This window comes from Scomber scombrus, chromosome 5 (genome assembly GCF_963691925.1).
Source record: "Scomber scombrus chromosome 5, fScoSco1.1, whole genome shotgun sequence".
Classification (NCBI taxonomy): domain Eukaryota; kingdom Metazoa; phylum Chordata; class Actinopteri; order Scombriformes; family Scombridae; genus Scomber; species Scomber scombrus.
The window spans coordinates 32,452,075-32,475,819 of NC_084974.1; the positions used below are offsets into that span (position 1 = coordinate 32,452,075).

Sequence of the window (23,745 nt, forward strand, 5' to 3'; positions counted from 1 at the left end):
CTATTTAGTCACATAAGTATAAATATTATATTTTATTTTGTGCACAATTTTGCATCTGATTACAGGAACGTTTGTGTTTCTTTTGACATGAAAAAGAAACCCCAACATTGTGACACTCTCATGCAACTTTACATCCAAGTGTGGAAAGTTCACTCCTGATCTTGAACACAGTGTTTGACTTTCCCAACTGAACATCTACATCCGATGTGTGTCAGCTGAGGTGTCTAAAGTTACGTAACACGGCTGCTTTGTTGCACAGCTGCTTAAATCCAGACGAGAGAAGCTCTGAGCTGTTAAAATATCAGTTATCATCTGCTCACAGAACATTCACAAGCAGCAGCGCTTATAAAGGGCTTTGCAGATATTGGGTTTTGCCTCTCGACCTGCAGACACTCGATGTTGTCTTTTTTGACTCTGATGAATTGTTGTTTTTTTTAAAGGCTGAAAATCAATCAGTGTGATCGAGTCTCTTCACACCTGAATCCTGCAGGCATTACTCGGGCCTGATGTGTCATTCTTGTTTAACCCTTTATCGGGCCGATACCTATATTCAGTAACTTCTGCAAACATCCAAAATAGCCTCTCTATGCCTTTCTGTGAGGTTGTAGAACCATGTGGAGTTTTTATATAAAGACTTTTTGGTAAATGTTTTACCTTATAGACTGGTGAGGAACCATATATGGTAACTTCATTGAGATTGATTTGTAAATGAAAAGCAAAAAAAGTCATGTTATATCCTCCAATAAGTCTTTAGGGTTGAAATTTTGAACTTCCAACTATTTCAATGGGTGGTCTATAAAGGAATTAATTAAACCAAGCCCAAAACATCTATACTATTTGTTAGATTAACCTTATTTGGAAGTATAATCAGAAGTATTTGTTAGATTTGATAGAAAAGCCCTGATGTGAATGTTTTGAAACCAAATTTATACTTTTGGACAGATTATAGTTCAAATTTCTGCAGGTTCACAAGGGGATGTGGAGCCAGGTGTGGAAAGAATTTGACTGCAAGGTGAATGATGAGGATCTCTGACAAACAAATGTTGGAGAAACTGTGTCATACTTTGGGGATCATACCCTTATTTTCTGGAAATGCCCCAAAATCCAGACATTCTGGAAAGCCATAAAGGAAAGAAATGGAGAAAATCTTAAGAACTGACATTACCTCTCCTTTGGATCCACTACTGTTCTTATTGGACAAAGCACCTGAACCCCAGTTAACCAGTTAATCAGTGCTATCTAATGCATATTAACTGGATGAAGCTTAACCCTCCTGCAAAAGCTCAATGGGTACAAAAAACCAGACACATGTACCCGATGTCTATGTGATCTACGGACCTATGGTGTCTGTTTTGACCTTATGCAGCATTATTTCATTTGTATGTACTTTACATATGTTTGGAACGAAGCCCAACCTCAATATAATATCGATATCGTGATTTCAGACTTGATATCATCGTAAGATTTTGGACATCGAAATATCGTCTTTTGTTGGTTTTAAAGGCTCAATTACAATAAAGACCCTTCTAGCTGATTGTTTTGTTCTGTACAGTTTAAATTGCTTGTTAATATTTATAAATGCAGGTTAATGTTTGTTTTATAGAAATGAAGTGAAAGCGAGGATATCACTCTAAACTCTGATCATTTAGACGCTGATCAGCAGAGATGTGAAGTTTGTGTGATTTGTCGTAAACAGAGAGAAACATTAAAACCTGTCACAGTGTCTAATAATCTGCATTAATCTGAGTTTTTTTTTATTTTTTTTTTTTTTTTAACAAACCGTCCGGCTGTCAGACTGAAACCAGCAAACATTAAAAGCAGATTACCTGACGGACTTCCTCCAGGAGAAACAGTCCTCTGAATCTTTAATCGGCAGTGTCTGCAACAAAACCCGCAGGAAGTAAGTCCCGAGAACAAAAAAAAAAGGAAAAACATGTGGAAGCTGAACAGAAAACTCTTCTTTCTGATTGGACAGAACAACACGAAGAAGAAGGAAGAAGAAGAAGAAGTAGAAGAAGAAGAAGCGCGGCGTGTCGAAAGTGCGAAAGTTTTTGCATTGGTTAAGAAATGAAAAGGAAGTGAAATTTTTCTACATGGCTTAAAGCTTCGGAGTTCTCAGCGCTCGCTCGACTCAGAAAACATTTCGTCATCTTTTTTGCGACGAAGTAATGACGATGACGATGATTACGATGTGGCGATGAAGAGTAGATGTGCTAGCCTCCCGGCGCCGTTTCAGCAGGGCTTTTTGCATAAAATGTAAATCATCATCGTCAACGTCCTGATTTTTTTTTTTCACTTTCAAATGAGCCCCTCTCCACTCGCCCCCTCCCCCGATAGATTTAAAATATTTCATCACGAGCAAGAACACCCCCCCTCCCCCTCCCCCGCTTTTTTTTTTTTTTTTAAGCTTCTTTTTTTCTTTGTTTTCGTCGTAGTCGCCGTCGTCATGGCGGTTGTTGTCGTTGGTGTGGTTGTAGTTGCTGTTGTTGTTGTTGCTGAACAGAGGGAGTGTTAAAATGGGAGTTCGCCTCCTCCTCCTCCTGCGGGGGGCGCTGCAGGCTATGACCCGTCCTGCTCTGTGGTTTCCTCCGGCTGCTCCTCCTCCTCTTGGTCCAGGTTCCCCGCCCGGCCCTCGCTGTTCATCGTCGGGCTCCGCGAGGTCTTCAGCAGCTTCTCCTCGAGCTCGTGCAGCGACGGCTCCTTATACATACAGACTGAAGGAAGAGAGGGGGGAGGGGGGGGGGACATTGGAAGGAAATGGTTTTATTAATTAAATGTGACAACAAACAGCGTGAGGATAATCACAGATATCCAACAAATAAACATCAGTATGAACAAACTAAGATAATCAAATTGTGCAAGTCTGATAATATGCTGAATATTTATATTAGTGTGAAAAACTGCTTCATTAAACTGAGCAATGAGAGTATAAATATACAGATATGTGTGTACTGTATGTAATAAATATATATATATATATAGATGTGATGGGGAGGAGGAGGGGGAGGGGGGGGGCAGAGCGGCTGAAAGCAGAGACGGAGCTTCATGTTTCCTGTTAAACCTCCATCTGTGATATTAGAGCTTAAGTTTGTCCTCAGACTCAGACCTCTGCTCCCTGCTGATGGGTTCGGCTCTGAGCTCTGACCCTTCACACTGCAGTCTGTACTACCAGATAACTGTGAGGACAACCAACCCTTTAACTGCAGTCTGTACTACCTGATAACTGTGAGGACAACCAACCCTTTAACTGCCGACACACTGACAAAACAACACTAAGTGAATCTCATATTGCTTCTTTAGCGCTCTGCTTGTCTCTCTTGATAAAAACTGAGTTCTGCACTCTACAAGCAGAAATTATTAAATTAACCCTCCTGTTGTCCTCGAGTTAAGGAAGGAAGGGAGGAAGGAAGGAAGGATGGAATGGAGGAAGAAGGAAGGATGGAAGGGAGGAAGAAGGAAGGAAGGAAAGGAGGAAGGAAGGAAGGGAGGGAGGAAGGGAGGAAGAAGGAAGGAAAGGAGAGAGGGAGGGAGGAGGGAAGGAAGGAAGGAAGAAAAGGAGAGAAGGAAGGAAAGAAGGACAGAGGAAAGAAGGAAGGAAGGAAGGAAGGAAGGAAGGAAGGAAGGAAGAAGGAAGTAAAGGAGGGAGGAAGGAAGGAAGGAAGGGACGAAGGAAGGAAGGAAGGAGGAAAGAAGGAAGGAAGGACGGAGGGAGGAAAAAAGGAAGGGAGGAAGGAAGGAAAGAAGAACAGAGGAAAGAAGGAAGAGAGGAAGGTAGGAAGGAAGGGAAGAAGGAGGGATGGAGGAAGGAAAGCAGGATGGGAGGAAAGAGAGAGGAAGGAAAGAAAGAGAGAAGGAGGGAGGGAGGAAGGACAGACGGAAGGAAGGAAGGGAGGAAAGAAGGACCCGGGAGGACAACCCGAAGGTGAATCTTGAGTGTAGTTTATCGCCTGGATCAACACATCCTCGCTGCACTGGAGATGAAACTGATATCTGACTCTGACACAAACTGGCGTCGGTGTTTCACCTTCGATGGGTCTGGGGACAAAGTGTGAGCAGGGTTTGGTTTTCTTCACTCGGTTTCCCTTCATGATGACTCCGTCCTTGTTGAGGCCCAGGAACCAGGCGCGGCCCGACTCGTGCTGCCGGTACAGCGTGGACGAGTAGATGACGTAGTAGTTCTCGAACACCGACTCCTTGAACTTGCACTCTGCTGTGAAGACATCCTGACACACAAACAGACAGAAAACAAGTTTGAATTAACATTACTTAATACGATTTTGTGTGATTTTGTGCCTTTACTATCAGGACAGTGGAGAGATTACAGTGTGTAGCGACTACTTTTCCAAAAGGCCCCTGAGAGACTTAGTAGGCTCTTATCTGTGACACGTCCACAAATAATACTGAAGTCCAGATGATGTTTTACTGAAGTATATTTGAGTGAAAAAATCAAAAAGGACTGACAAGCAGTTGTTCCACAAACGTATAAAAAACCCTGACCGAAGTAAATCAATACCAAGTCGTATCTAAACATCTCTCGTCAATCGATACCTGCAATCGATCCTTTCTGCACCCAGAGCTAGAAAATATGACTATTTGTATGGACTTGCTCTCAGCCAATCAACAGCAAGCGTTCTTCAATGTAACGCGATATGTGATTGGCCCACTGCCACAGCAGCTACAACCCATCTGTGGCCATCTCTATGCAGACGATGCACAATTATACCTGTCTGCCGATATTGATATTTGTCTCCCATTTCTATTTATTGCAGAGCCATTTTTTTGGAGTTTGTAAAATACTAATCAGACTTATTGGCAGTAGGAAAGTAGATTATACTGCAGGAGTGGTTTGAAAAGTTTCTATAGGTGTTAGTTTTTTAATGTGTGTAATATTTCATACTTCATACTGTAATACTGTAATACTTCATACTGTAATACTTCATACTGTAATACTGTAATACTTCATACTGTAATACTGGGATACTGTAATACTTCATACTGTAATACTTTATACTGTAATACTGTAATACTTTATACTGTAATACTTCATACTGTAATACTTTATACTGTAATACTTCATACTGTAATACTTTATACTGTAATACTTCATACTGTAATACTTTATACTGTAATACTTCATACTGTAATACTTCATACTGTAATACTTTATACTGTAATACTGTGATACTGTAATACTTCATACTGTAATACTTTATACTGTAATACTGTAATACTTTATACTGTAATACTTCATACTGTAATACTTCATACTGTAATACTGTAATACTGTAATACTGTAATACTGTAATACTTTATACTGTAATACTTCATACTGTAATACTGTAATACTTCATACTGTAATACTGTAATACTGTAATACTTTATACTGTAATACTGTAATACTTTATACTGTAATACTTCATACTGTAATACTTCATACTGTAATACTTTATACTGTAATACTGTAATACTTTATACTGTAATACTTCATACTGTAATACTTCATACTGTAATACTGTAATACTGTAATACTGTGATACTGTAATACTTTATACTGTAATACTGTAATACTTTATACTGTAATACTGTAATACTTTATACTGTAATCCTGTAATACTTTATACTGTAATACTTCATACTGTAATACTGTAATACTTTATACTGTAATACTGTAATACTGAAATACTGTAATACTTTATACTGTAATACTGTAATACTGTAATACTGTAATACTTTATACTGTAATACTTTATACTGTAATACTGTGATACTGTAATACTTCATACTGTAATATTTCATACTGTAATACTGTGATACTGTGATACTTCATACTGTAATACTTCATACTGTAATATTTCATACTGTAATACTTTATACTGTAATACTGTGATACTGTGATACTTCATACTGTAATACTTCACTATTACACCTGGAAACAGGAATCTGGATGAAATTGTGTTGTAAAGATCAGACGAGCTGCAGATTTGAGCTTTTTTTGTTTAGCCTGATTTGAAAAGAAGATGATTTTATTTCATCATATTTGTTTCCCTAGACAAGTTTAACATAAGTTTCAGAAACACAGTAACAACAAGCTGAAGAAACAATCAGACTAACTGGAGACAAACTGGGATCCAAGATGTTAAATCTGGACTATTAAAGGCAAACAGAATCTAAATTTAGCTCTTTGTAGCCCCCTGCAGATATAACAGGTGTATGTGTGTGTGTGTGTGTGTGTGTGTGTGTGTGTGTGTGTGTGTGTGTGTGTGTGTGTGTGTGTGTGTGTGTGTGTGTGTGTGTGTGTGCGTGCCTTCTGGATATAACAGGTGGTTGAAAGGAGGAGCAGGGAGCCAATCAGAGCAGAACAAACACACACAATGTAGAAACCTGTTCTCACAGTTTCTGCTGCATCATCACTTTAACGTCTCAGCAGAAAAGTTTCATTATTAAAGGATAAAATGTTTAATTTCACGAAATAAACTTGCCTAAAATTTTTAGGCAAGTTTAATTTTTAAATGTCATTTTGTCCAAACCCCCCCAAAAATATTCATTGATAATATCTTAAATTTTAATAAATCACTAAATACTCAAATCTAAATTGTTGTTTATACTAATTATTAACTAATTGTTTCATCGTCTGCTTTGAAAACTTTCATCAAACTATTAAATTAAAACATTTGCTACTGACAAAAAATGCACGAAAAACATGCAGTTTCACAAGTTCACAAAACACCAACTATAATAATTTTTATTATAATAATTTAAAATCAGACCAATAGAGAAGGATTTTTAATAGATTTTTTCTTAAACCTTACAAAAGTTACATGTAAATATAATCAAGTATTTATGTTTCTATCTTTGTTAAAAAGATGTTTTACTGCCTTTAAAATGAACTTACTGAGAAACTGCCTGAGGAGGATTCCTGCAGTAAAAACTACTTTATATCTCCATCATCTCTCTCATCTCTCGCTCTCTCCTTCTTCCACATCACTCCATCTCGTCTTTTATGCCGTGCGACTGAAGAATAGCATTTTAAACTTTTATGGAAGTAGCAGACATGAATAATGGATGCTGAATGGACTCAGTGAGGCGGAGCAGCAATACAACAGTGAGTATCTGCAGTCTGTCTGTGCTGCAGACTGATCCTCTGTCCTGCTGTTATTAACTTTATTATGAGGGCCAACAAATGCAGTTTTGGCAGCCTAAACATGCCCCAAAAACTCACGAAAATTTGCACATGTACCAGACCCGGTGAAAAATTTGATATTTTATGGGTTGCGAAAATAAGCGTTGCAAAATGGCTCACGAGGCAAATTTAAATAATTGAACCCCTTGCTCCAGATTGACGTAGATCAACAAAATTTAGTACACTTATATATCGTGACCAGACGCACAAGAAAGTCTATTGGACCCATACCCTAACTCTAACAGGAAGTCGGCCCATTTTGCTTCAAATTTCCGATTTTGGCGCCATATTCGCAATTTCCACGCATCGCACTTTAACAAGCTCGTCCTACAGATTTAATCCAAGCAACTTAAAAATTCACTAAAAATCATCAGTCAGACATTGGAGATGAAAAGTTATCAAAATCTTTTTCCTCTCGTTATACCTGGTTGCCGTGGCAATGCGGTAATTTTCAATGTTTCGCCATAAAAACAGGAAGTGTTGGCCAAATGGCGCCACTGCACCCACTAGAAAATTAAAAAAATTGAGCCCCTCGCTCCAGATTGACATAGATGAATGAAATTTGGTACACCCATGTATAATGTAAAGACGCACAAGAAAAGTCTCTTGGACCCATACCCCTAACGCCAACAGGAAGTCGTCCATTTTCAAATTCAAGTTTCAAATCCCTTCAAATCTGCATGTACTTCATAACTTTTTAAAAAGGTCGCAGAGTGTTTTTTTTTGTTTTTTTGTTAAAGTAGCAGACTCCAGCTGCGTCACAGTGAAATCACTCCATCTCAAAGCCAGGCAATAAAACAGCCTGAGATACTGATAAATGCAGATTTTTACAGTATTTTGTGCACCTTTTTATCAGCAGTAAAAGTCATGGATGCATGTTAGATACACAGCACGCAAACTGCAGCTCACATGTCTTTCTACACTCATGCACTCAGTTAAATCTTATTTTTATCCCATGTTACATCTCCATCACAATATCCTAAAAACGTATCGTCTATTATTTAGGAGCCTGAATCAACTCTCTGCAAACTGCCAAATGTTTAATGGAAAACTCCAGAGGACGGGCGGCTGAGTGAGCTTTTCTTACTGATGTGTAGAGGAATCCCTCCGCGTTCATCGCCACGTAGAGTCCAGCCTTCACTCCCTGGATGGCCACAACCCTCAAGCCTACTGGGATCAGGTTAAAGAGAGCTGGAGGCAGAGAGAGAGGGAGAGAGAGAGAGAGAGAGAGAGAGAGAGAGGGAGGAGAGAGAGAGAGAGAGAGAGAGGGAGAGAGAGACACACAGAGAGAGAGAGAAACAGAGAGCAAGAGAGGAGAGATAGAGAGAGACAGAGAGACAGAGACAGATACAGAGAGACGGAGAGAGAGTGAGAGAGAGAGAGAGAGACAGAGAGAGAGAGAGAGAGAGAGAGAGAGGGGGAGAGAGAGAGAGAGAGAGAGAGAGACAGAGAGAGAGAGAGAGAGAGAGAGAGAGAGAGAGAGACAGAGAGAGAGATGACAGAGAGAGAGAGAGACAGAGAGAGAGATAGAGAGAGAAGAGAGAGAGAGAATAGAGAGAGAGAGAGAGAGAGAGAGAGAGAGAGAAGAGAGAGAGAGAGAGACTTGGTGTTACTGAAGAGGTACAGACAGCTCAAATGTTTTAACTCTTACATACTGTTCATATTAATATTTGTTTAGTATAATTTTCATTTAAATTAGGCCATAATTTCCCCAAAATAAGTGTAAAGTTGGAATGAAGTTGGCTAAGCAAGGTCTAACATAGAATTAGGTGATAATTTTATACTTTATGCTTATTTACTAACTAATTAAAATTGACCCAGTCGGACAAATGTAATGCAGTAAAGACATCATGGAGTGTCAACTCCCACTTTATTACATTATCAGGTTTTATTACATTTTTTATTGAGTTATGAGATATTCTTATTAACCCTCCTGTTTGTCCTCGAGTCAAAGAAGGAAGGAAGGAAGGAATGGGAGGAAGAAGGAAGAAAGGAAGGGAGGAAGGAAGGAAGGAAGGAAGGAAAGGAGGAAGAAGGAAGAAAGGGAGGGAGGAAAGGAGGAAGGAAGGAAGGAAGGAAGGGAGGAAGAAAGGAAGGGAGGAAGGAAGGAACGAAGGAAGGAAGGAAGGGGGGAAGAAGGAAGAAAGGGAGAGGAGGAAAGGAGGAAGGAAGGAAGGGAGGGAGGGAGGGAGGGAGGGAGGAAGGAAAGTAAGAAGGAAAGGAAGTAAGAAGGAAAGGAAGAAGGAAGGGAGGGAGGAAGGAAAGGAAGGAAGGAAGGACAGAGGAAAGAGGGAAGGGAAGAAGGTAGGAAGGAAGGAAAGAAGGACGGAGGGAGGAAGGAAGGAAGGAAGGAAGGAAGGAGGCAAGGAAAAAAGGAGGGAGGGAGGAAAGAAGGACAGAAGGAAGGAAGAAAGGGGGATGGAGGGAGGAAAAAGAGAAGGAGGGAGGAAGGAAGGAAGGAAGGAAGGAAGGAAGGAAGGAAGGAAGGAAGGAAGGAAGAGAGGAGGGAGAAAGGAAAAGAGGAAGGAAGGAAAGAAGGAACAGTCAAAACAGACAGGGTCAATTTGACCCGGGAGGACGAGAGGAAGGTTAAATTATCAGGATATTATTACATTACAAGTTATACATGGCTAAAAAAGGTTAATTTCTACCTTTATGCTTTAGAAACATCAAAAAGTTGCACAGCCAACAGGAAGTTAACAGGAGGATTCATTTACTGACAGTGAAGGAAACAGCAAAACCTCAACAGTAGCTTTAATTATAACCATTAAACCCATTTGTGTATAATCTGGGTCACTTCAGTAAAGTAAGGGTTAAAGTGATTCTTGATCTTTGGATGTTTTTTCTTCAAACTAACTGAACACAACAAAAAGGTAGATTATATTTAGAAACTCATCCTGGGCTTAAAATATCTTAAAATACGTGCTCACTCAAACACAACATGACATCGCAGCACTTCACAGTGTTTCAGGTTTAAAAATCGTTGTTCTGCCAAGCTGGATGTGACGCTCGACGCTGATAAAACGAGAGAAAAAGACACTGAATAACAGAGAGATTGTGGGTGGGGGGGGGGGGGGGGGGGGGGGGGGGGGGGGGGGGGTTGTTGAAGTGATGAGAGGTGATTTATCCTCGGGGACAGAAGAGCTGCAGTGTGGGTGAGGATGAGGAGGAGGTGGAGGAGGAAGGAGGCCTGTGGCGATGGCTTGTTGTTGTTAATCCTCCTTTATTTAACTCAGAGATGATCTGAGAGAGAGGGGGAGTGAGACAGAGGGGGGGGAGAGAGGGAAATTCAAAACATCTCCTCCTCCTCTCTTGTCCTCTTTTTTTCTCTCCAAACCTAAAGGATTTAAAGGAAGCAGCAGGATCTGTAATCCTGAGCTCATCCAGCCGGTCCGAGAGAAGAAACAGAAAAACATAAATTCTGCAGCCGGGAGTCGAACCTCAGCGATGTTTAGTCTTAAAAACCTAAAACCAGCCGTCAGGTGTCTGTGATCGTTCCTCCTGCTCACACTGTTAACACCTTCTAATGGAGGAGTAGTAGTAGTAGTACTTTATGGAGTAGTAGTAGTACTTTATGGAGTAGTAGTATTAGTAGAAGTAGTAGTAGTACTTTATGTAGTAGTAGTAGTAGTAGAGGTAGTAGTAGTAGTAGTAGTAGTAGTACTTTATGTAGTAGTAGTAGTAATAGTAGTAGTAGTAGGAGAAGTAGTAGTACTTTATGTAGTAGTAGTAGTAGTAGTAGTAGTAGTAGTACTTTATGTAGTAGTAGTAGTAATAGTAGTAGTAGTAGGAGAAGTAGTAGTACTTTATGTAGTAGTAGTAGTAGTAGAAGTAGTAGTAGTAGTAGTAGTAGTAGTACTTTATGTAGTAGTAGTAGTAATAGTAGTAGTAGTAGTAGGAGAAGTAGTAGTACTTTATGTAGTAGTAGTAGTAGTAGTAGTACTTTATGGAGTAGTAGTAGTACTACTTTATGGAGTAGTAGTAGTAGTAGTACTTTATGGAGGAGTAGTAGTAGTTATAGTGGTAGTTGTAACAGTACTAATAGTAGTAGTAATAGTAGTAGTAGTAGGAGAAGTAGTAGTACTTTATGTAGTAGTAGTAGTAGTAGTAGTAGTACTTTATGGAGTAGTAGTAGTAGTAGTAGTAGTAGTAGTACTTTATGGAGTAGTAGTAGTAGTAGTAGTGGTAGTAGTAGTACTTTATGGAGTAGTAGTAGTATTTTATTTAGTAGTAGTAGTAGTACTTTATGGAGTAGTAGTAGTAGTAGAAGTAGTAGTACTTTATGTAGTAGTAGTAGTAGTAGTAGTAGTAGTAGTACTTTATGTAGTAGTAGTAGTAATAGTAGTAGTAGTAGTAGGAGAAGTAGTAGTACTTTATGTAGTAGTAGTAGTAGTAGTAGTACTTTATGGAGTAGTAGTAGTACTACTTTATGGAGTAGTAGTAGTAGTAGTACTTTATGGAGGAGTAGTAGTAGTTATAGTGGTAGTTGTAACAGTACTAATAGTAGTAGTAATAGTAGTAGTAGTAGGAGAAGTAGTAGTACTTTATGTAGTAGTAGTAGTAGTAGTAGTAGTACTTTATGGAGTAGTAGTAGTAGTAGTAGTAGTAGTAGTACTTTATGGAGTAGTAGTAGTAGTAGTAGTGGTAGTAGTAGTACTTTATGGAGTAGTAGTAGTATTTTATTTAGTAGTAGTAGTAGTACTTTATGGAGTAGTAGTAGTAGTAGTAGTAGTAGTAGTACTTTATGGAGTAGTAGTAGTACTTTATGTAGTAGTAGTAGTAGTAGAAGTAGTAGTAGTACTTTATGTAGTAGTAGTTATAGTGGTAGTTGTAACAGTACTAATAGTAGTTATAGTAGTAGTAGAGATAGAAGTAGTACTTTTTGTAGTAGTAGTGGTAGTAGTAGTGGTAGTGATATGTGGGAACATGTGAGCCGGGTGGAGTTGGACCTGCGAGGTGCGTTTGATATGTGGGAACATGTGAGCCGGGTGGAGTTGGACCTTCGAGGTGTGTTTGATATGTGTGAACATGTGAGCCGGGTGGAGTTGGACCTTCGAGGTGTGTTTGATATGTGGGAACATGTGAGCCGGGGTGGAGTTAAACTCACTGTTGTCACTGTTCTCGTCCTTGTTTCCACTGATGGTTCCGTCTGGTTGCATCTGCAGGAAGAAACCCTGCTCACTGAAGAGACGCGTCACGATGCCCTTCAGCTGCGGCTCTGAAACACACACACACACACAGTCAGGTTAACACACACACACACACACACACACACACACACACACACACACACACATTCAGGTTAACACACACACACACACACACACACATAGACACAGTCAGGTTAACACACACACAGTCAGGTTAACACACACACAGTCAGGTTAACACACACACACACAATCAGGTTAACACACACACACACACACACACACACACACAGTCAGGTAAACACACCACACACACAGTCAGGTTAACACACACACACACACACAGGACCTTGGGTCTCAGTATCTGTGAGACTCGGCCGTCAGCACAGTAGAACCACAAAGACGTGAGCTTAGCCCCGTCGTCTACTTCCTCTACACACACACATGACTGCACACCTACACACTCACACACACACACAGACATGACTACACACCTACACACACACACACACACACACACACACACAATCATTAAGCTCGTCCCTCCAGACTGAAGGACGGCTCATCACTGAACTGTACTGGTTACACACCCGTCCTCTGGAAGAAGCTGCAGGAGCCTGAACGTGTGTGTGTGTGTGTGTGTGTGTGTGTGAATGTGTGTGTGTGTGTGTGTGTGTTTGAGCACAGTGAATGGGAACAGTTTTCTACATTTCAATCATCCCACTGATTATCTTAACACACACACACACACACACACACACACACACACACACACACACACACACACACACACACACACACACACACACACAGGTCTACATGTGTCCACTCTAACTCTCATCATGTATAATTCACTCTCAGGATGATATTTGATGTAAAACACTCTGCTGCTGCTTCACCTCTTCACCTCTCTGCTGCTGCTTCTCTCTTCTTTCACATGACAGCACACTTCCTGTTTTCATCTTTCACTGCTTTTAATATTCTGCTCGACTAAAATATTCCATCTGTGACATGTTGTCTTGCTTTTATCCGACTCTCATCTCTTCTTATTCCATTTTTATCTCTGTTTTATCAGCTGTCTGCTCACGTTATCTATAACAGAGCTGTCCAACTCATTTAGATCAAGAGACACTTACAGTTAAATATTACATATTAAGCTATAAATAATAAATATATTATAACCTTACTATAATAAACCATCTATTTACAGAACAGATGAACAGCCTGAGATGTTGATACTGATATTAGGAACTGATAAAAGTCTGATATCATATATTTGGTTAATAATCTGATATCTGGGTCAATGATGTTTTTTTGTGTCCATGTGGTTCTTCCTTCCTTCCTTCCTCCCTCCTTCATTCCTTCCTCCCTCCTTCTTTCCTTCCCATCTTCCTCCCTTCCTTCTTTCCTCTGTCCTTCCTTCCTCCCTTCTTCATTTCCTTCCCTCCTTCCTTCCTTTCTTCCTTCCTCCCTCCCTCCTTCCCTCCTTCCTTCCTCTTTTCCTTCCTCCCTCCTTTCCTTCCTTCCTTCCTTCTTCCTTTCCTTCCTTCCTCCCCTCCCTCCCTCCCTCCCTTCCTTCCTCCCTTCCTCCCTCCCTCCCTTCCTTCTTCCTCCCTTCCTTCTTCTTCCTCCCTCCCTCCCTCCCTCCCTCCCTTCCTTCCTCCCTTCCTTCCTTCCTTCCTTCCTTCTTTGACTCGAGGACAACAGGAGGGTTTTAATAAGACTAACTCTCATAACTCAATAAAAAATGTAATAAAACCTGATAATGTAATAAAGTGGGGAGTTTGACCTCCATGATGTCTTACTGCATTACATTTGTCTGACTGGGTCAATTTAATTAAATAAAAGCATAAAGTATAAATTATAACCGAATTCTATGTTAGACCTTATACAGCCAACTTCATTCCAACTTTACACTTATTTTATTTTTAAATTATGACCTCATTTAAATGAAATTATATCTCATTTTTTAGTTAAAAAAAGCAGAAATTATGAATTATTTTAACTAAATTTAAGATCAGAGGAAAATATGTTGATGGATTAAAACAAACTGGTCAAAGTTTAGTCAGGATACAGTTTAGAAACCATTTCATGACAACAGGAGGGTTAATAGAAATAATTGTCATTTGTCAAATGTCATATTATCTAGTTTTAGATAACAGGAGATCATAATATAGTGTGATTGTGGGTTAATGACGTTTTTATGTGTCCATGTGGTTTAGTTTAAATTTAAAGGGTTAAAATATGAAAATAAACGTATGAATAACTTCACACATTCTTTTTTTGTGGACCCAGCATCAAATTTCTGCTTTTAATCCATTTAGAGAGAATATATTAGAGGATTATGGCAAAAATGTCTAAGTGGTGTAACCATAAAAACTTTGTACCAAATAATTCAACTTGCTTAAAAACAGTAAATTGTCAATAAAACACCATATCAACTAGTTTGGCATGATCTTACATTATTAACTTTAAATTAAATTTCTTTCTGTCTTTTTTCTTCCTTTCAGTCCTTCCTTCCTTCATTCTTTCTTTCAGTCCTTCTTCCTTCCTTCCTCCTTTATCTTTCTTTCTTTCTCTCCTCCTCCAACTTTGTGTTTTCTTTTTTCTTTCTTTCTTTCTACCTTCCTTCCTTTCTTTCTTTCCTTCTTTCTTTCTCCTCTTCCTCCTTCATCTTTCTTTCTTTCTTTCCTTGCTTCTTCCTTCCTTCCTTCCTTTCTTTCTTTCTTTCTTTCTTTCTTTCTTTCTTTCTTTCTTTTCTTTCTTTCTTTCTTTCTTTCTTCTTCTTCTTTCTTTCTTTCTTTCTCTCTAGGAGGATAAAATACGTAATATGTATCATTCTTTTGTGGTTACACCATTTGACATTTTCAGGAGCATTCAGTCTTACTTTTGGTAAAAAAAATGGTGCAAATGTCATTTCAAATGATATAAATATGTATTCATTGTTTTTGTGGTCAGGGTGGAAATAAAACCTCTGAAGCAGCAGAAGGAGAGTTATCCAGTGGGCCGATTCTGGCCCGCGAGCCTTATGTTTGACACCCCTGATCTATATAATCATCATCTTTATCTTATCTCTCTTCATTTGTCCTCCACTGCTGGAGATGAAATCCTGAAGAGTCCTTCACACACACACACACACACACACACACACACACACACACACACACACACACACACACACACACACACACACACACGAGGAGACGAGGTGATGCTCCAGATGACAATGTGGGCCAGAAGGACTCATCACAGCAGAAATAGACCAAAAATACAGAGAGAAGCTAATGTGGAGCAGCGTGCTGTGCTACTTAATATTCACACTGAGAGAGAGAGAGAGAGAGAGAGAGAGAGAGAGAGAGAGAGAGAGAGAGAGAGAGAGAGTTTGCAGCTTTTTCTCGTGACTCAAACCTTCACTTCATTTTTCTCTTCATCTGTTCACCTTCATCATGTTTTGGGAGGAAGCTAACAGTTTCCCTCTGTTTCCAGTCTTTGTGCTAAGCTACGCTAACCCTAACCTCGTCTGTCTGTCCAAAAACGTCAGCATCCTGTCCCTTAGCAACAGTAACCAAGAACAGCATCGTTTCTTTAACCAAGTCAGACAAAACAAACGTTCATTTTTCTTTCTTATTGATAAAAATAAACATTTAACAACCTTTACAATCTCTGTTAATGAGTGAAATAAAAGTTTGGGTTGAAATATTACTGAATAAAAGCCATAAATCACTGTAAAAAACTGTAAAGAATTCTATTGGACGACAAGGCTGTCAATCAAGTCTGTGTGCATTCTGATTGGCTGGTTTTACACATCTGATATTCTGGTGTTTATAACTTTAAAATTAATGATTGCAGCAGATAAATAACCACAGTATGAGGTTAGGACTGCACATTTACTCTTATATCTTATATATTTTGTGTTATATTTTAAACATTATTGATCTGTAATCAGGGTTGAAACTATTCTTCTTGTTGCTTGTTTTTAATGTGCTTAAAAGTCCTTAAAAACGTCTAATTTCATATATTTTAGTGAGAGTCACATTTATACAGTTTTAGTTAATGAGCAACTTGTTTCATCACAGTTTATTAATATTATTAATCTGTAGGGATGTCCGATATTATCGGCCGATATTCACTTAAAAATGTAATATCGGGAAGTATCGGTATCAGGTTTTTATAACCGATATTTGTTCTGTAGGTTTCAGCATTTCCGAGCCTGCATGAACGCAGCATGGGACGTTTACCGGCGCTTGATGACGTTTAACAACAACACGCTAGACTCGTGGGTCGCTAACCGTGGCTAACCATAGCTAACAAGTTCATAGCGTCCACCGCCATGTACACGAACACACAAACAGAAGGTTTATCTCCTCGTTGTCAGTTTCTGTTATGTTTTCGGCGAGTCGACTCTGTGACGTCACCGTCAGAGTCCGGTGGGTCCTATCTGGGTCCTATCTGGGTCCTATCTGGGTCCTATCTGGGTCCTATCTGGGTCCTATCTGGGTCCTATCTGGATCCTACTCTGCAGATTCCGGTGGGTCTTATCTGGGTCCTATCTGGGTCCTATCTGGGTCCTATCTGGGTCCTATCTGGGTCCTACTCTGCTGGAGACACAACAGCTTAGAGGAGCGAGTGAGAGGACGTTCCTATAAAGGTCCCGCCTCCAGAAACGGGGCGTATGTCTGTGGTTGGAACTATTTCCAAGTGTCCCTACGGATAGTAAATGACTGCAAAGCAGCATAATAAATATGGCAGTGATATATTGGAACTTTGTTCCATAACTTAAGTTGAAGTTGTTCTCTTATTTTGCACAGACAGTGTTTACATGTGGAGCCATGTTGCATTTATGTTTGCATCCAGTGGAGCATCACAATAAAATTAGGCATAATGTGTTAATTCATCAGTAGGAGATATGTTATGTTGTTATTTAACAGTTTTGGTGTAAAAAGCCTGCAAATATCGGTATCGGAAATTAAGAGTTGGACAATATCGGAATATCGGATATCGGCAGAAAATATCGAGCATCCCTATTAATCTGTTAATTTAACCTAAATATTTGCGTATTAAATCCCTCAATACTGACGAAGAATGCCTTTAAATATGATGATTTTACTAACAGTGCTGATGTATCTTCTCTGCTTTCATCCTGTGTGTTTGTCACTAATCCAGAGGTTTGCTTTTTGTTTTTTATCCGCAGAAACTATATTTATAAGTGTGTGTCACGCTGTTTAGTGAGGAGCTGAGAGTTTTAACACCTCATCATCACATGCTGCCTCCTGAAGCACACACAGCTTTAAACATCCTGTTGTCCTCGAGTCAAGGAAGGAAGGGAGGAAGAAGGAAAGGAGGGAGGGAGGAAGGAAGGAAGGAAGGAGGGAAGGAAGGAAGGAAGGAAGGGAAAGAAGGAAGGGAGGGAGGAGGGAGGGAGAGAGAGGGAGAAAAGAAAAGAGTAAGGGAGGAAGGAAGGAAAGAGGAAAGAAGGAAGGTGGGGGGAGGAAAGAAGGAAGGGAGGAAGGAAAGGAAGGAAGGAAAGAAGGAGGGAGGGAGACAGGAAGGACAGAAGGAAGGAAGGAAGGAAAGGAAGGAAGGAAAGAAGGAAGGAAGAAATGGGGATGGAGGAAGGAAAGAAGGAAGGAAGGAAAGAGGAAAGAAGGAATGTGGGGGGAGGAAAGAAGGGAGGGAGGAAAGAAGGAAAGAGGAAAGAAGGAAGGTGGGGGGAGGACAGACGGAAGGAAGGAAGGGAGGAAAGAAGGTCAAAACAGACGGGGTCAATTTGACCCGGGAGGACGACAGGAAGGTTAAACATCCTTTAAAACCAGATCAGATCAAACTCGCTCACTTCTTCTCTTTTCTAGAAACTTTCACTCCTCTACGGTTCCTCTCTTATTAATATTTCAGACTCTGCAAAAAAAAATATTCGTTGGGTTTTTTTACACAGAATAAATATGAAGTGAACTTTTTGCAGCGTTCAGTGTTGTGATGGTTACTATGGAAACTTAATAGATTACTAGTTACTCTATTTATAATGTAATAAGTAATGTAACTATTTCAATTACTTCATCAAAGTAATGTAACTTATTACATTTGATGACTTTTCTAATTTTCTAACCAATGTTTTCAGCTGTTGGGGTAAATGTTCCCTCCATCTGTCCTTCCTTCCTTCCCTCTTTCCTTCCTTCCTTCCTTCTTTCCTACCTTCCTTCCTTCCTTCCTTCCTTCCTTCCTAACATCTAAATTCAGCTGTAAGGGTAAATGATCCCTCCATCTGTCCTTCCTTCCTTCCTTCCTCTCTTCCTTCCTCCCTCCCTTCCTTCCTGCCTTCCTTCCTTCCCTCTTTCCTTCCTTCCTTCCCTCTTTCTTTCCTTCCCTCCTTCCTTCCTCTGTCTTTCCTTCACTCCTTCCTTCCTTTTTTCCTTCCTACTTTCCTTCCTTCTGTCCATCATTCCTTCCTTCCCACCTTCCTTCCTTCCCTCTTCCTTTCCTTTTTTCCTTCCTACCTTCCTTCCTTCCTTCTGTCCATCATTCCTTCCTTCCTTCCTTCGTTCCTTCCTTCCTTCCGTCCTCCGCCTCTCTCCTTACTTCCTTACTTCCTTCCTAAGATCTAAGTCCAGCTGTGTTTCATGGATACTGACATGATTTATAAGGGAGATAATTTCTTATAAAGCAACATTTATCTCTCATTGTAAAATGTATTCATTAGTTCATGTAGATGTTGGAATATAAAATAAAGATATTTGATGAATAAAGTGGGTTTAATTGGTACTGTGACTCCATTTAAGCTGCATGTGTGCTCCAAATAAACTCACATCATGATTTATCTGCTAAATATATATAAAAAATATTGATTTAAAGAATTAAAAACAGTAATATATGTATTCAGTAACATGTTAGATATTAGAAATAATGAGACACGCAGCTCATAAAGTCGTCCAGCGGTCCGGGCTCTTATATTCCATCTTTTTATTCTCTTACATGAAGCCAAACGTCTCCGGAGGAAACGCAGCCTGCTGACATCATCACTAAACCAAAAACTAATTCATGTTTTTTAATAACAGCATTAAATATTTAAACTGTTGGATGATAAATAAAAACATTCAGCTTCTTTTTCTGCAGATGTGAAATAAAAAAAAAACGATGATGCTGAAAAAAATCTGCAGCGAAGATTTTAGTGAATTAAGTGTTAAAGTCTCACAATGTGGAGAGTTTAAAATATGAATATACTGAATATGAATACAGCAGCTCAAATATAAAGAGAATAAATGTTTCTTTACATTTATTTAAACAGACGTTTGTTAGATGTTTCGTATGTTTGTATTTGCGTTTTGCCGTCGTTACTCAGATATTAACGTAAATAAAGTAAAAACATCTTAAGCATAAAGCCAATTTGACATTTATTTAATAAGAATAAAGAATAATTCTACTTATATGGGCATCAGGAGGAGCATGAGGCGCCCTCCTGAACCTGTGAACCAATCAACCTGTGAATCACCACGTAGCCACGCCCTAATGCATACCCTGCTTTATCGTCACATATAAAATCAGGGAGGCCAAAATGTCCCAAATGAACATCATACTGCATTGAAGAAGGCTTTTAAACTAGCGATTGAGACCATAAACACATTTGAAAACGTTTACTGAGGTTAGAAATCAAGTGAGAAGTTGGTGAATTCTCCATTGACTTGTATAGAGACGGAAGTCCTTTTGACACCAAAACGGTCGCCCCCTGGTGGCCTTTTGATAGAATGCAGTTTAAAGTTACTTCAGCGTTGGCCTCATTTCAGAGGACCAGAACTCCCCGCCTGGCTGCAACCTGATCCAGACTGCAGCAGATCTGATAGGGAACGGTAAAAAACAGCGCCAACATTGCAAATTAAATTAAAAATAGCCGACTTCCTGTTGGACTTACATTGTGGCGCCAAGAGACTTTTTTCTAAGTCTAGATCTGATACACATGCATACCAAATATCATTCATCTACGTCGCTTTGGAAGGAGGGGCTTCAAACACGTTTACGCCTCAAACTGAGATTCTCCAAACAGAAGAAGAAGAAGACTCCTTCAGAATCATCTCTAATCAGCGGATCCTCCTCCTTCAGTCACCTGACAGGAAGCAGACTCACCTGGTTTCCGGCGGACGGGTCTTTTTCTTTCCGCTGCAGAAGCGAACTTTGCTGAAGACGCTGAAGATGTGTCTCTCACACAGAGACCTCGGGTCTTTGCTGGGACTCGAGCGTCTCTTATTGCTGGCGACTTTTTCACTGTTGGACTCGCGGGCCTGCCGCCTCTGTCGGATCAGGGAGCTGGCGATGGCCGCCGCCATCTCCCCGAGAGCTGGGCGGATCCACCGAGGACAAAATATCTGCTCCTGCTAGAGAGTCTCAAAGTGTTTCTTAATCAACGTTTTTGCTTAAAGTCGCTCCATCGTGTCAAACGGCTTCAAACGGCTTCAAACTGCTTCAGATCCTCGTTAGCAAGCAGCTGCTGACGTCTGCATGTCCACAAACCTTCAACCCTTCAACTCTGAGATGTTAAAATACGTCCTGAATGTTTTTTTGGTTTCATCACAGACGGGGAAACGAAGCGTCCTCTAGAAGATATTCAACGTTTTACATCCTGCAGTTTTCATTCCCACCACCGGAGGGCGACGCAGCTTCGACTCAGCACGACCGATCTCAAGAAAAACTTTGTGAAACATGAACGAATAGATGTGACGAAAGACGAGAAAAGTTCTATGATGATCGTGAACAATGAGAAGATGGAGAGCTGAAGTGAAACAAACTGAACTTTCACACCTCCATGAAGCAGCATGCACAACATTTATTCATGAATGAAGAAGAAACAGCAGAGATCTTTTCTTGTAAAGATGCGTTCAGGCTCCAGTTGGCTGCAGGAGCTTCACCGACGATGCATCCACCAACCGATGAATGCACCGCAGCAGCTCCGATAATCAATATTTATTTCATCTGCTGGAGGTTTTTTTTTTCGTCCCCGTTTTCTTCTCCAACTTTTCAGAGAATCACAGAAATCACAGAGGAAGAGTTGCAGGAGGAGAAGAAGAAGAAGACGACGACCAATTTGAAAATAATCCCAAAAGTGTCAACGAGAGAATCCTGCAGATTACAAATCGTCCTCCTCGACTCGCTGCTGCTGCTGCTCTATTTTACTTTCCTCCTCCTCTCTTCGTCCTCCTCGCAGGCTGAGAGCTGCTGAATGTGATGAGAGGCTGAGAGAGAGAGAGAGAGAGAGAGAGAGAGAGAGAAAGAGAGAGAGAGAGAGAGAGAGAGAGAGAGAGAGAGAGAGAGAGAGAGAGAGAGAGAGAGAAAGAGAGAGAGAGAGAGAGAGACAGAGAGAGAGAGAGAGAGGGAGAGAGAGAGAGAGAGAGAGAGAGAGAGGAGAGACAGAGTGATGGAGGTGTGGAAGAAGCTCCTAAAAATATTCAGCCTGATGTTTCATGTTGCTCCCACATCAGACCACTCCAGCTTCATCACTTCTTCTTCTTCTTCATCGTCTCTGATCCGCAGAAACACGACAGATTCGTTTCCGGTTTCATTTTCACGGCGATTAAAAAATCAGCTCGGCTTTAAACGAGCCGTCAACACTCACAGAGACGCAGTTTCTTTTTTTAAAGAAAGGATGAAAGTCGATGCAACTGAAGCAGAAATATCCTTTTCTTTTTTTAGTCCACACTCTTCTTTTCTTGGTGCCTACAATTCCCACAATGCAACTGGACAGAAGCTGGCAGTTCGCTCTTCGTATCCACACATTCACCATCTCAGTTTCTTTATAGAAAATGATGAAAATCGATGCAACTGAAGCAAAAATATCTTCTTTATTTTAGTCCAGTACTCCTCTTTTTCTTGATGCCTACATTTCCCACAATGCAACTGGACCACCACAGGATCTGACTACAGCTTTTAAGTTTTGTTTTGTCCCTAAAATATGAGAAAACTGAAAACTACACGTCATTTAGAAGTCATGAAATTAGTCAAAAATAGCCAAAAATATTCAATTTATGTCATTTGGACAAAAATAAGATGCAAATTCTCTCATTTAAGAAGTTAAAACCATTACATTTTGACACTTTTTTGCCAGAAAAGGATTAATTAATGGTTGGAAATGGTTGATTTTTCTAATATAGAAATATATTTTGAATTAATGTATCTTGTTACATCGTTTAGACAAAAATAAGAAGCAAATTCTCTCATTTAAGAAGTTTAAACTGTCACATTTTGCCTTTGTTTTGCCTGAAACGGTTGATTTTGACACATTTCTAATATAGAGATATATATATAAAATTAATTTATCTTGTTTTATATCATTTTGAACACAGACTCGTTTAGATGTTGTGTTTAAATGTGAAGACCTGGATTTGTTTTGGTCATCAGCTCCTTCACTGTTTGTCTCCTCTCATGTTTCTATCAAACCTCCATGAAAAAATCTGTGTTAAAATAAAAATGTTCAACCTCGGCTGCACACACACACACACACACACACACACACACACACACACACACACACATACACACACACACACACTCACACACACACACACACACACACACACACATACACACACACACACACTCACACACACACACACACACACACACACACACACACACACACAGCCTGCGCGTTATATAAAAGCATCTTCATGCCTGCTGCATCTTTAACGCCGCAGCGGAGCCTGAACGTCTCGTCAGATCTGCAGCTTCAACACACGATGCGTTCACTGCAGCGTGTTTTTATGAGGATCTAAAGTGTTCTACTACTACTAGCTGTTATTTGTTTACCTTTATTTATCTTAATGCATCTGTTCTTTTCTCTCCCTTCTTTATTCTGTTCATAAGATTTGGAAAGACAGTACGAGCGTTTATATGCTTGATTTAGGTCAGAGGTGTCAAACATGAGGCCCGTGGGCCAGAACCGGCCTGCTGAAGGGTTCAGTCCGGCCCACTTTCCTTCCTGTCTTCTTGTCCTTCCTTCCATCCTTCCTTTCCTTTCTTCCTTCCTTCTTTTCTTTCCTTCCCTCCTTCCTTCACTTCTTTCCTTTCTTCCTCCTTTTCTTTCCTTCCTTCTTTCCTTTCCTTCCTTCTTGTCTTCTTTTCCTTCCTCCCTTTCTTCTTTTCTTTCCTTCCTTCATTCCATTTGTCCTTCCTTCCTTCTTGTCTTCTCTGCCTTCCTTTCCTTCCTTCCTGTCTTCTTTTCTTTCCTTCCTTCCATTTGTCCTTCCCTCCTTCTTTTCCTTCCTTCCTTCTTTCCTTCATTCCTTTTTGTCTTCTTTTTCCTCCCTTCCTTCCTTCTTTCCTTCCTTCCTCCCTTCCTTCTTTCCTTCCTTCCTGTCTTCTTTTCCTTCCTTCCTTCCTTATTGTCTTCTCTTCCTTCCTTCCTTCTTTCCTTCCTTCCTTCCTTCCTTCCTCCCT

The 23,745-nt window shown here is 40.0% G+C and overlaps 1 pseudogene; it reads right to left on the reverse strand.

Moving 5' to 3' along the window:
- Nucleotides 1–2,559: 2,559 nt before the first annotated feature.
- Nucleotides 2,560–20,642, reverse strand: LOC133980047 (fibroblast growth factor 12-like; annotated as a pseudogene).
- Nucleotides 20,643–23,745: the final 3,103 nt, after the last annotated feature.